Here is a 15,638-nt window from a genome sequence, read left to right as displayed (position 1 = left end):
GAAGTTCAATTTAATTTGCTTCCTAAGGTATACTGTGAAACTAGTTGCCAATGAGTGACAATAAAACTGAATGTGATCAAGACAAGCTTACTGTGGATCCCTTCTGACGTTGGTATACCTGGAAATGAGCGCGCGGATAGTGCGGCTAAATGGACGGCCTTCTCTCCCCTCCCCTTCAGGGATGTTTGTGTCGATACCGACCTTATCCTATTCGTTTCTTGTTTCACAAAGAACGAGGTACAACATCATTGGGCCCAGGAGGCCAACCACAACAAACTCTTTGAGGTTAAAGCTGATTTGTTCTCCCCTCTTCTCGTTCGTTCCCTTCGTCACCATGCCGTAGCTTTGAATCGACTGAAATTCGGCCACTGCCATTCCTCGCACTTATTGACGAGTCCGCCTGCTCATTGTGAATTTTGTCGCCGTGCCCCTATTTCAGTCTACTACATACTGAACGACTGTCCACGGCTCTCCCAGATTAGAAGTATGGGCTGCAAAATCTTAGAAATGCCTTACCAGGAGAAAATACAGACAGAATCCTCGGATTTCCACGAGAAATCGATTTTCTCCATAGAATCTAGCCTATGCTAAGTTAAGTGTTACTGACCGAATAACCATTACCACTTCGGTATGAGTGCTAATGTATTCTGTCTCAATAGAACTTCCACTTGGTTATGGTTGTGTTTGTAGTCCTGTATTTGTGTTCATTTTTAAATTATATATACAGTATTTATACTTTTAGCCCCCCTGTTTGTGTTATTAATTTTATTTATTTATTTTATTATTTATTTATTATTTTATGTATATACTTTATGTATGACCCGTTTCCTTTATATCAACACCGTACTATTGTATAGTCGCGAAACGACGACATCCATCAAACCGTAAATAAAAAATAAATGAACGTCTTATTTAGTTTCTATATACATGCTAAAAATAATTTCTCTGAAGAAATATTCAAAATTGCAAAAAAAACTGGAGAATTCTTAGTCTACAAACTACCATCTGGCGGACTAGATATGGACGCAAGGGTGGGTGACAAGAGCAATTCGCTCAATTTAACTGTCGGTTTAATTGATGTGAATTTAGTTAGGTTTACAAGATTGGCGTTAAAATGAATTTTAAATACGGTCCTTTATTATATCCGTTATGAATACATTGTGACCGTCATCTATCAAAGGTATTAAAGACTTATATACAATAAAACTACAATTAAAAACATTAAAGATTATGAATACAACTTAACAATAACTAACGAACGATCTGGAATAGCCTTGTCGTTCGTAAAAACTATCCCAGACCTTGGAATATATATAAGTGATTATTTAAATTAGTCATTATTTTAATTATCTCTGAAAATGAGCCGGCCGGTCGGCATTTTCTCAATTAGACGTCCTTTTTACGCGACCTGAAAGGTAGAGGCGTGTTCTGTAATATAATCGAAGAACCGGCGACGGACATAGAGCGAGATTTATTTTTTCACTCGCGTACGGACAAACCGTTTAATGAATCCTTTAATTAGATTTCCCACAGATTTTCACCCGCGGAAGATTTACTTTCGAGCCATCGTCTTTGACGGCGTTTCGCGTTCGTTTTTTTCCTTTTTGTTCTTCTTGATTCGGCCCGTTGTGACTTGCCGCGGCTTCGTTATTATTTTTATCGCACCTCGGCCATCAGCCATTAACATATTTGGTAAAAGAGATCGACGGCCGCCGCCATCATCGTTTCTTTCCTTCTTGTGGCTTATTCGAAGCCGATGATAGAACAGCGTGATAAAGGCCGCTTATGAAGTCGGCACACGTATGATTCGAGGAAATCATCATTTTTTTTCTCTTTGATTTATCAAGATCGGCATATGGTAAATTTACCTCATTTCTAAGGAGATGGCGCTTATATTATTCATAATGGAGAGAATTCAGCTAAAACTATTTCTATTTTCTAAAAGATGTACACATTGATTTTGTTACATTGAATGATGGTATATTTTTCTAACAATCAACGTAACTGATTACGTCAACATTGGTAAAAATATATTCATACAATTGAACCAACACTAAAAACATACAACTAAAATACTAACATAGATATATGGCTTGACATGACTCCTCTTTCATTTTGTCTGTTTGCTCCCAAAAGTATATAAAAAGCTCTTTTTGTAATATTTTAAGGCCTTCTTTTTACCAGCTAGAGTTTATCTGGAATCAACGTACAGCTTAACCTCGTTCAAGCCTTAAAATCATTCCACAAGGCATCCAGTCTTATTCAGCCTGTTTACTGGTGATTTTCCTTTTCACATCTTGCTTCTTACCTTATGGACAATCACAGTCATAGACTTAGTGCCACCTACTGCGCTACCTGCGCCAACCAAACCTGCAGTTTTAATATGATGTTTGCATGTTGAGGGATTTTTTTCCGAGTATATATTCATAAAAGTACCAAGAATCTCAGAATATACCTGTATTATGAATAAAAATTGTATAAGAGCAAAAGCATTATTTTTGATGTTGTATATTAACTGTTTATGAATTATATTCCAAATAAGTTTAATTATTTTTTCTTAAACAAGTTCATACATCTATGTATTCTAATTAATTACAACTTGTAGAAAAACAAAACCTGTCACACCGTATATTGAAAAATCATCAAACATTTTTTTCAAAATTATATGGCGTGAAAGGATTTAGAAAACCAAAACTGTTAATATATTTTTAAAATTGTTTTGTTCAACGAAAAAGGACGCGACTAGTACGGCGATATAAAGCTACACTGAGGGTTCTACAGAAATTTCTAATGTGTTTCTCTATGGAATGGTTTTCCAAGTTTTGATGGCTCAATATTCCAAAGAGGTATTTTCAAAGCTTCAATATTTCTTATTTTGAATAGTTTCTAAGGGTCTTTGAGGACCTTTAGTCTACATTTGGTGAACTTACAGCTTCAGCTGCGATACTTTTTCCCGAACTCCACTTATATACACCAAGGAATGCTTCGAGTAACAGCGGAATGATTGCTAATCCGACCTCAATCAGTTTTCTTCTCTTGATAATTAATTTGTTTCCGGTTAATTGAATGAATCCAAAAGTGAACAGCCTTATGGTATCCCCGAAATCCCACTGACTGCCCTAATTATAAAATGTGAAAGGGTTCAAAGAAAAATGTGGAAAAATTGTATAAAAAGTATTGTTTTTGTTATCGTACATTTAATTTTTTTGAGTTATGGTGCAATGTAAGGTCAATAACGAAAAATTATATAAAAATATAAAATCAAATTTCAATTTGTAAGAAAATAATATTACTATATATATTCTTATTATTTTATTTCTTATATTAAATAAAGAAGTATTAAGAAATGCCTGAACACCAAAAATTGCCATCATAAAATACAAAATATACCATATTAAAGAGTATGGAAAATGTTCAAGAACTTGTAATGAACTGAAAGTTTCATACTGTGCCATCCATACTGTGTGTTCCATATGTGTCAGTAGTACGACAAAGAAAATGAAAATAAGCATTATTTTTAATGTTGCAATTAACTGTAGGAAAATAAAATTGGAATCCAGTTTAAATTAATTAAGAAATATCTGAAAATTATTCTTGAGTTACCATATTTTCAAATGAAATAGGCTCCAAATTTTTTTAGGATTGACAATGAAAACAAACTCTCCATATGAGAGATATATTATGGCCGGGAAAGAGAACAAAAGACACTATTTTTAACGAAACATCTTTTATTTTTAACATTGACTAAATTTATCTTCATAGTTCAAACAATTACAACTTGTATGTTACATTTACTGAGTACTTTACAATCCATGTAATCAAGCTATTACTTTTTCTACAAAAATTGGATGGGAATAGAGTTTTAATGTCTTGCTGTATTTTTCTTCTTCTTCCATGCTCGTATTTATTTTTTGCCTTTAACTCACATATTTGGAGAGTAGTACGAACTATTTACGAACTGCTATACCATCTGAATTTAATAGATGGAAGAGAGTATTTTACTGTTCCATTTTAATATAGGCAATCAACAGCCCCAGCTGAATATACGTAAAGATAAGTTAGTTATTCGGTTATATAAACATTTTCATTGTTAGGCAGTGTTATTATTCTGTATATGTTGAAAGTTGAAAGCTTTCGAACACAACTGTCCAGAAACGAGAAAAAGTAAATTAACAAAAGAAGCGAAAACGCTGCCAGTTCCGTACTATCGATGAGAACTTTCCATACTATCTACATATAGATATCGAAATGTATTCGATAACCAAAGTAGTTAGACAGATACACTCGAAACGTCGTCGACAAAAGGGAACGTAACGACGATTGCCGATCTCTCGAAATCGTAGCGACAACGCAATATCTGAAAAAGCCGATATGGAAAATATGCAAAACGGAACCGTTTAAAGGAACGCCGACCATTTTTATGGTATTTCGCGGTTCGCATGCATTCCGACAGCGAAATTGCTGCGGCATAACGAAAACGAAAAGTCACAGCGACAAGTTAACAATTCTATCACGAAGCTTGGCTGGGCGTGCCACACGAGATTGTCTATGTCAATATGGGGTATTCGTGTAGGTCGGTGTTTACAAGAATTAAAGCCTACCAACGTAAATTTCCGTCCCAGATTGATCCAGGTGCATGAAGTCCGCCTTTTTCAGTAGTACCGAAGCTCATTCTCGTAGCTCTGATGCATTTGTTAACATTCTCACGGTGTCTTTATTACATTATAGTCGTGTATGAGACAGTTCTCGAACTGGATGTTATCGTTCGTAAAGCTTCACTACCAGCAACAATGATATTATTAAGTACACAAGAAAGTATCTTACATCTAGCAGAAATACACTAAAATTTACTTTATTATGTGTAAGTAAACGTTTAAATTGATTAATTTGTGGTTTTAATTGATCTAATGTGCTGCTTTCAATTTTCATTTCAAATTATTCAAGGAAATCATTATCAAGAATAAGAGTTTTATTAATCATCTTCATTTATTATTTTTGTCTTGATTTACGTTTATATGTCAATTTATATTGAGCTTTAATATTAATTGATTCCGGAACTACGAAGATGAAGTTCTACGATTAATTACCAATGCTTATCGCTACGTAACCAACGAAGAGCTACACGGTGATCTCGGAATCAAAAGGATACACAAAGTAAATTTCGCCTTAGAACATGAAATAAGGTTGCTAAATCACAACAAATTCGAAGCTATACAGCAACTGGACAACACTCAGGAAATTAAGGGTTGAAGCGAAACAAACCACACGAACTTGTTTAGTGTATAAGTGTGTCCTTAACTTTAACTTAAGTAGATTAGTTTTATTTTAATTTGGGAAATACATAGTGGTGTATTAATCCTGTACTCGTCTTGTTTGTGTATTAATGCAAGTACAACAGAACAGTAGTAATAAATTAATTTATCAATGAAGATTTTACTAAGCATCTCTAATGTAAGATGTAATTAATGGGTAAAAAATGGGTAGCATGTCAGCAAAAATGCGTCAGTATCAGCTTCCAAATTGTACGGAAAAATAATAAGTTACGTCAATTCTTCCATGTTGGAATTGTTTTTCTTCTTCAACTCTAAGACTGTAACATGTGGGTTGATGTGGTCGATATTAGAGCAAACGGACTTTGTTTTACAAACATCTTAAAATCCTGCCCCCATTTTATCAAGGAAGAGAAGTGAATAAGAAGAAATTTTATTGGGTTGGTGTAAGTTTTATAACCACAACTTGGATTTTCAACAGGCGAAACTGTCTAGGTGCTAAAGATAATTATCTGTCTATACCACCATAAACATAGCCATAATATTAGTAATATAATGCCCCAAAACATAAAAAGATTATATTTCAAGTTCTATGTGACATATCTATAATATATATGTTCTATATCTATAATTTTTTCTGTTTCTGTTTTCAATTGTCTGCTGTCTTGCTGTCTTCAATTGATTTGTTTTATCCTTACGTTTCAATAAAAAGAATACAAGAAAAAGAAAGGGAAATTGAATTTACAAATTCAGGTAGACAAGTGCTTCAAGTTAGACCTGAAATATTGAACAATACAGATATGAAATACCAAAACTGCTGTCATAATTCAAAGTCAACGAATGTGGCAACTTTTTTTTAATGAACATAAACAAATATGTTTTAAGAAATATCTATAATGTTATCACCATCAGAATTTTGATAAAACATTTATCTGGTCGGCTTGGTTTGCTATAGATTGCTGGAGCATGATGTAAATTTATGTTTGTGATTATCCAAAAGGCAAGAACATAAAATCCGGCAAGGAAAATAGTCCCAGTTACGTCAGTAACGTCAGTAACTGGGATGGGTAAGACCGGATATCTTCTGGGATGGTATTTTAGGTTAATCACTCGCCAGTCGGTACGCTTAATGCCGAGGACCATGGTTCGGAGTCCACGTTAAACAGTAGACTCAGTGCTGATAAGCCCTAGTTCGTAAAAAACAGACTCTAAAATATATAAACAAATTCTAAGAAAAATTTTTCACCATTTTCAGAAAGTTACTTACGCAATTTTTATTGTAGATTTTATTGTATTGTAGAATGTAGAAATTATTTACTATCGGTTATTTGTTTGAAAACTTGATTTGTTAAAACTATTTCTGGAGTATATATCACAGAAGAAAAGACATGGAAGACGATCTCCCATACATAAGGTAGTAACCAAGTGTTGTGTTTCTGAACCACCAGAGGGGAATATTTATAGCGAGAAGTTTAAAAATATGTTAGAAAAACATCTTTATTTTTGGTACTATATAACTAATAATAATATAAATGCTATCTAAGCCCATAACTGTGATGTTTAACAATTACCAAATGTAAGCAATGTTTCATTAGTCAAATAATTTATTTTTAAATTGAAATATACTGAAATTTTTATTCCTTGGGACATTAAATATGAAAAATATGTAAATCATATCTCTTCAATTCAACGTTCAAAATACATGTAAAATTGTTCTTTGGAGTTCTATTTATTTTCCTCATCCACCAAAACAATTCAACTGATATCGCTACATTAATTCTTCACTTAGTTCTTGTTCTTTTTGATGTACTCTCTGGTTTCTATCAGCTCACAGATTCGTCTATTTCAAAAGAGTGTGTACAGAAACACATAGAATTTTCAGTTTTCAAATTTTTCAATTTACTTTGAATAAAATATTTCTACTTATTTCCAATTTTCTATGGAGATTCTAATGTAGACTGTACAACTTCTACCGATTCAAATACTGATCTCTGAATAAACACTTGTTATGAGTTTTATTTCAATTATCTCGTCAAGCATAATAAAAGACATTTCTTTCCAATTATAAATAGCCTCTTGTTTAAGCAACTCTGTTCTTCATTTATATCTGTAATAATCGATTCTCAAATACATAGAACAAACCTTCTTGTACTTATGTAGAAGTCCTTAAACACATGATATAGAGGATTAGAGATTAGATTATTACGTTTTTTACATATAAACAAAAAATTCTCACCGTAAGTGTTATCATTATTATGACATTGTAATTTAATGTTGTAAAAACACAATTATTAAAATAATATAAGAACAGCAAATTAAAGATGTCTTATAAAATTTCAGACCTAAGTATGGAAGCAAAATCAATAAATCTGTTAGTTTTTTTTTGTTTTTATTCCCTCGGCCCTCTAGTGGCTTCGAAGCGCACCCAGAATATAACTGCTCCCTTTCTGTCTATATTTCTCTGCGGGATAAATTTAAATGTTAGTAATTATGATAATTTCATGGACAAATCAAAACATTTCATTTGATAAAAATCAAAACAATGGAAATGTCTCATTTGGCAGAAAGCTTATGTTGCAAATAATATAAATCTCTGTTGACAAACTTTTTCAACATTTCCTGCACACTCAATGGGCATCGTATCAAGTAAACGAGCGTTGCAACCAGTAGAAATAAGAAAAATCCATCGAAAAGTAAAAGTAGATTTGGTATGCGATAATATCGGCATTTGATTCTGCTTTATCGGCGCCAACGATCAGGTTTCATTATGCCGTCTAGCATGTCAAAGAGACTTCGTTGAGGCTCACTCATCAACCTGACACCTCATACAATTGACGCTGGTGTGATGCCAGCCGATTTCGATCAGTGATTTCACCCATAAATTTGCCATTTATAATGCATATTTTCTTGTGGTGGCTTTGCCGAAGTGGCACTTATTTGCATCATGGAAATTACACATTTTACCTGTTTAAGTAATCGGTCGTTCGTTTGATTTATATATGAGCTTTTACTCGACATCTAGCAATGTTATGGTAGTTCCAACGATAACTGTAACTGAAACCAGACATCGATTAATTTATCTGTTTATATATTTCCTATCTAATATATTATCTTTTTTATCTAGAATGTTCGTTGTGTCCTTTCTAGTTTTTTATAAGTCTTAATTGGTTTGCTGATTAATATATTTATATATCCAGACTTTTAAAATACCATTACTAAACTGTTTTTAACACTCTTAAGTTCAACTAAAATGCGAACAAAATAGCTTGTTAAATCCTTCACCACAGAGAAGCATATTCAAACTCATTTTATTATTATTCTCTTAGCATTCCACAATCTTCCCAATGGGCAATAAATATTATAATATAAGTATATATAGTTTGATGAGATTTATGTTATACAATGACATCGAAAAATCGCTTCAATAAGTTATAGTATTGAATTTAATTTAATTACAATTCTGTGTTACTCCAAAAATTATTTTATGCGTCTATTAATCAGGTCGGATGGTAGTAAATGTTTTAACCTAAGGACTTCACTGACATCGCACACATTTAATTGTTTGGCATTCGAGTGCAATGACACTCTTTCAGAGCACCTTACGCTATCACTTCGTCGTACACGTTGTGATTTCCACAGATTAAAACTAAAGGAAAGTGGTCCTTCATTGTTAAAAGTTTTGTCTTCATTATTCTTAAGCCATGTGGTTCTAAAATTGGAATTATATTCTTAGAGTTTGTATCAGTAAACGTCACATAAGTTAAAAAGTTTTAATATTTAAAATGCATTTCGCATAATTACATCCGCTATGCCTATGTTGGTGGACAGTTGAGGGATGACATCTTCTTGTCGATCATATATCATGATAGCAAGTCAAGAAAAGAACAAATTATTGACAAAAAAACGTAACATCTACTCTTGCACATTTCAACTATGTTTAGTTCGATGTTCAAGTACTTCACATTACGATCCAGGGCTTAAATAGTAAACCAAATCAGCAATGCTGCAGGAACTTTTACTTTTTAAGGCAAATTCTTCATGTTTCTCTTCGAATAATTTAATCATTCCATTAAATTTATTCCACTAATATAGATAGATGAAGATAAAATGTGCAAAACCAATCTAGAGAAATAACTAGTGACCCCAACTAACACATGAAATATTTTCATTCGAATGCTTATCTGACACTAAATTCAAGAGATCTAACCGAGAGAAAAAAACTTGAAGAAATTGTCAATTACTAGTTGATCAACTATTTTAACATTTCTGTTAGTACTTAAGTTCTTCATCGAATTACTTTTGGGGAATTGATTCAGCTTTTTTTCGACTTGTATTGCCTAACCACAGTAAGCTGCGGCTTTGAATTTGATGCTCCACTATGCACTGATTGTCCTATCTTAAACGAATATACTTAATAGTAAAATAATGTGGTAATTGTAATAATATGCATATTACTTTTAACAAACATAAACACTGTTATTGTTTTCTCTACATTACAGACAGATGCTTCAGTTTTTTTACAGTACACATTATTTTCGCCTAAATTCAAATCATTATTTACATATTATTTATATTTAATCGTTTTTCATGATACTGAACTACTACAACAGGGAGTTGCCATATTTGATAATCATTTTACGGTAGATGTAAATATCATCTAATGAAGAATTAGAAGGAAGTAAGTAAGAACGACCTTGTTTACATACATGCGAACGCCATATTAGTTGCTGAGACTATACAAGTCAAAAAAGCATAGGGTATGGTAAATTCTCTTCATGCAAATGAGCTCCATTCATTTGTCGTTTTAAGCTTATGCTTTGTCGCATGTTGTCGTAAGTAGCTTCGCTGAAAACCTATTCTATTTATCGTGTTATAAATACTGAAGTTATTTGATAACATCGTATAGTTACTTCCTTGTATCACCATTGTACTGTTCTCTAATCTTCAGCCAATTGAGTTTAATTAATGTAAGTTGATTGAATTTCAAAATTTAATGTGTTTTTTATACATTTTATTGTCTTAGGGCTATAAACGTAAGTAAATAATTGATGGACCTCATTAATTTCCATCAGTTTCGAAAGTAAATACCAAAAATATTTTAGGATCGTTAATATATTTCTACAATATGTGTTATTTTTAGAAATGAAAACATCTTTAAATATACTTTTGTTTCTGCTATACTATGTAGATCCCTTTTTAAGAAATTCTTAGTTTTTAGTTGAATTGTTATTATATAACTTTTAGTTCTTGGACAATTGTTGCACTTTGTTTAAACTAATTTAAATTGTACGTTGTCGTAATAGATTTGTAGCTCAACAGTTATGGCCTTTTGTTGAGATTGAGATTTCTGAAGTACCTTCTAGATGTATTTTGCTCTTTTTACATCAAAAAGGGAAAATGTCACGTAAACGTCAGTACCAAGTTGTTTTTTTATCTCGTTCTGGAAATAATTGTTTTTGATGAATTTTTACTTCTGCTCTGCCCTGTCAATTGTTAAGAAAGTCGATTAGATTATGTCACATATTGAGATAGACTGATATATTTCATCTCATTACATATACACTGCATTAAATTTCAGGTATAAAATAGTTTTTAAGCATTTACGTAAAACAGAATTCCAGTTGTGAGTCCATCCAATCTTGAAACAAATGATTATAAACAACATTTGAAATGTTGCCACTATAGTCAGGAATCTTATTCATTTTCCAACTAATTGAATATGAAACAATTGATTGAAATCTCGTAGAGAGCCCAAATGAGTTGGGCAATTATTTGGAGGGGAAACGAGTATCTCAGCGGGTGCACAACGTAAAATGCAAAATATAAAATCGGCTATCGCTCACTTTCTGAACTGAATATGTTCGTCTACTGGTAGAGGGAGTGGTCCAGATTCGATCGGTATAGTGCATTTTCTTGACTTGGTTCATTGCGAGTTATCCGCAATAGTATATGTTTAATTTTCATGAATCATTTTCTAATATTTTTTGAATATCGATAAATTAAGCATATAAATATTCTCATAGCAGGTCCGATACCAGTAATTTTACTCGGCTTCATATCACAAGCATAACTATAACTAACTATCGCTGACGTGATATAAAGTGATCGTTCATAGTACCTGTCGGATGTCATAAAAGGTAACAAAATATCTCGATACCAGTCATCCGTTGATTAAATCTGAGCCAGCACGATGACTAGGTGTTGAAAAAAGAGCCTAATTATAATGCTACCGCGTATAATGGTAACGTGTAGATATAAGTAGAATCTATCACGTACGCACCGTGTTTTGCGATGGTAAATCATATTCACACACATAATTACATCATTTAAGGATAGCCATTAAGGGGCAGGCGAGCTCCTAGAACTCCCGTCCACCAATTAGAATAAATTAATGCGTTCACTAATCTAATGGTCGTAGTTCCAGCTTATCGGAAACCACTAATTTATCCCCATATTTAATGATGTGCGGATTATTTTTCGGCGTGTTATTGCATTATTACGATATCGTCTTCGCAGCCCTCATAACTACATTGATTGGTAACAGGTCAATTGAAAAATCCCCGGCCTACCTTAGTAAAACACATTTTTTGGCAAAATTATTCTTTTTTATTCAACATAATTCCCTTAAAAGGTGATTATAGCGACCTTCAAACTTTTCGATACCATTTTTGTAGTACGATTTGTCCTTTGCTTCAAAATAGGCCTCAGTTTCGGCGATCACCTCTTCATTCAACGAAAATTTCTAACGAGCATTCTTTTGAAATCTGAGAACAGGAAATAATCGCTGGAGAATACGGTGGATGAGGAAGCAATTCGAAGCCCAATTCATGGATTTTTGCCATCGTTTTTACTGACATTGACACGGTGCACTGCGAAGTACTTGGTAAAGCAGCACTTTCTTTTTCTTCAAATGCGGCCGTTTTTTCGGAGATTTCTTCCTTCAAACGGTTCAATAACGCTATGTAATAGTCGCTGTTGATGGTCCTTCCTTTTTCAAGGTAGTCAATGAAAATTATTCCATGCGCATTCCAAAATACACTCGCCATATACCTTGCCAGCCGACTGTTGCGATTTCCCACGCTTTGGAGCGGGTTCATCGTGTGTGGTCCACTCGGATGACTGTCGATTGGACTTCGGAGTGAAATGATGGAGCCATGTTTCATCCATTGTCACCTATCGATGCAAAAACTCGGGTTAATTATGCTTGATTATCTAAAAACACTGCTCCGAATCACCAACTCGTCGTTTTTGGTCAAAAGTGAGCTCGCGCAACACCTACTTTGCACTGAGCTTTCTAATACCCAAATATTTGTTAAAGATATGATGTACACGTTGATATCTTTATAGTTTCTGCTCTTTCATTAAATTTCAATTTGCAGTCATTCAAAATTATTTTGTGGATTTTTTAAATGTTTTCGTCGGTAACAACCTCTTTTGGGCGTCCACTGCGTTCACCGTCTTCGGTACTCATTTCACCGCGTCTAAACTTAGCATACCAATCCTTCCGGACACTCGGCCTCAAGCCAAGTTTTTGCTTCAACTGCATTTTTTCAACACGCGAAATTCCTTTTTATCCTTTTTTTTACAATAACGAAACTTTCGTCACTCAGAATGCTATTATTCACAAACTAATAATCCGATAGCTGTTAAATTTATACACGCATCTTTTGAGGGTCAGGGCTAACTAAAAACCATAGGGATTTAATTCTAGTAGCGCCATCTATGTGTCAGGCCGGGGACTTTTCAATTGACCTGTTATGTATTGACGTATAGTAGCAGCTTGGCTAGAAGAACATTTGGTTTCGACTAATGAAGATAAGATTCCGCTAAAAGGTAATTGTTCAGATTTACTTATCTTATAAATGCTATAGTATACACCCTATAGAATAGCAAATGCTATACTCCCTTCATCACAAGGACATCATAATATCACAGGACAGTATTTATTTTCTTCAAATGCATTGGAGCTAACACCCAATTTGATCAAATTGTTGCCGTGAAACCATTGTAAGTTGCTGGAGTATATTTTAGCAAGAAAATTAAAAAAAATATGGTAATATTAGGAGTAGAAGGGACTAGATATAGAAAACCTAGAATCAAGAAGAAACCAACTAATCGAAAGATAAAATAAATGTTGATAGGGCATATAAGATATATGTGATAAGCAGGAAATATATATGGTAAAAATAATGATGAAATACATTATGATAGAAAAGAGTAGAAACTTTCAGCAATTACATAAGTAAAAATAATAGAAATTCCAAAAACCAAAGGAATTAAGAAGAAAATAAGAATTCAAAAATATTTAGACATATAAAACAATAAGTAGCTAATAGAAGCAAGAATACAAGGAAATCGAGCAATAATTGCTGATAATATATTATATTTCTAATTAATTAATTAGAGAATTGAAATTGGTCACCCTCTCTGGTCCTACCAATTTAGAAGAAGGAAATATAGAAAAGGTTAGAAATGATTCAAATAGCAAAGGGAAGAAAACGCGAAAGGAAGGATCCTAAGACATCCAGGGCTTGTAAATCAAGTAAAAACAATTATTGTTTATTACGATTAAAACTAAATTTCAATAATTGATAATGCAATAATTTTCTATAGTTTAGACTTAGAATATAACTAGTTTAAAGACACAATACAAATATCCAAATGCAGTAAAGTAAGCCATTCAAAAGCAAGCCATATAATAAAGTGTTATTATAACAAAATACCTATATCTTTCTACGTTTATATAAATAATACAAGTGTCAATAACAAAATCCACAAATCAACTAAAAATTGGAATATACAGCTCGAGATCTGTCCATTCAATTTTGCGTTTTAGTGAGGTAATTAAAATCTTATTTCACTTGAGGGATGTCCCATTCTTCAAGCAGAATCAGCGAAAATATTCACCGCGATGGTAGGTTCAACTGGAAACATCACGTTAGACAGAAAACAAAGCAGACTAAACTTAAAATCAAAGAAATGCGGTCCGTTCCATTTGACTTAAGATCAAAGAGATTGGTATCAATGAATTATAAAGCCTACTTTTTGCCTATTGGTGAAAATATGTAGTAGCACTAAAATATCAAACCTACTAGTAATCCAACGCTGACAAAACTAAGAAAAAATTAATATGATCCAAACCACCAGAACTTTCTATATTGTAGAACTGTTACTCTTTAAACATTAGTTTAAGTAGCTTAAATTAGTTAAAGACAAATACTGATCTTGCACTTATCTTGTGTGTGTATTGATGCAAGTACTACAGAACAATACTAAGAAATTAATTTGTAAATTAAGATTGTTCTAAGCATATCTAATGTAAATTCGTATAAATGCGTATTCTACGTAAAACAAATCATTAAGTTTTACACCAAAAAAGTCGACATGTAGAATGCCGTAATAATTGCGGAATTTCATATTCGTTTACACATTCCTAATGAGAAAGAACATTTACAATATTTATTCAGGACGTTCAACATTAGTCAGTTTTCTTTTACATCACTCCACCTGGTAGCTGCATATATATATGTTCACAAATACGCCTACTTCACTGCGCATAACTTTGTTAAATGATCATGGATATAACATGTTTTAAACATAGCCTGTATTTGTATAGTACGAAGCGGATAGTACGACACAGTTAGTTCAATATATGATTTAATGATGTTACATAATTTCAATCATTTTTTATAACAAATAATGTATCTACCATCACAAATTAACGTGAACCAACATAGCAACGTTAAAATGCGAGATTGTAAACCATTGTAACTGCGAATTCCAAGAAGTCGTATAGTTTTTATCGGGCCGTTAAAGTTTCCTGCAATGAAGAAACGCCATCTTTCGAAATAGATGTCAGGAAGTCGACCTCGGGGTAGCTGAAACATTTTCAGATGTAGCGATGTGGGAGTGAAGAAATGATGCATAAACGCTAGTTACCGGTTAATTATACGTCCGACTTTGGGCCTCCGGCGATTACGCTTTAGAGCACCACGCTCTTAAGATGTTAAACTTTGCTTTATCTAGCTTTATTATTGCGGAATAATATTATTGGTAAATACCCTATCGGAAATTATAATTACATTGGATCAGATTGATATTTTATAGGGATATAACACTCACTACGAAGACTTCTTCAGTTCTCCGCCATATATTTTCTTATCTCATCACCACCGGTCAGCAGTAACAGCAGTAAAGGGCTTCCTGCTTCTGCAGTTTCATTCTCCCAACCTAGATTTACAGGTTTCCGTGGAGCTTTTGTTATTACATGTAAAGATAGTTAAAAAACTATTTAGATTATTTTGAAATTGTGGATACTTTCCGCAAGTTTTGAAATAGATTGAGTTCATTGGATGTGTATCCCCACAT

The 15,638-nt window shown here is 33.1% G+C and overlaps 1 protein-coding gene across 7 annotated transcripts in view; it reads left to right on the top strand.

Annotated features, from left to right (window-relative positions):
• The window catches only part of LOC143197888 (uncharacterized), a 533,325-nt gene that overhangs the window by 454,817 nt on the left and 62,870 nt on the right, over positions 1-15,638 (top strand). The window lies entirely within an intron of this gene.

The sequence above is a fragment of the Rhynchophorus ferrugineus genome, unplaced genomic scaffold, assembly GCF_030347505.1.
Source record: "Rhynchophorus ferrugineus isolate W39M unplaced genomic scaffold, kcgeb_rfMv2 rfM6, whole genome shotgun sequence".
NCBI lineage: Eukaryota > Metazoa > Arthropoda > Insecta > Coleoptera > Curculionidae > Rhynchophorus > Rhynchophorus ferrugineus.
The sequence above is the reverse complement of the archived record's forward strand: the minus strand, read 5'-3'. Positions and strand labels throughout refer to the sequence as shown.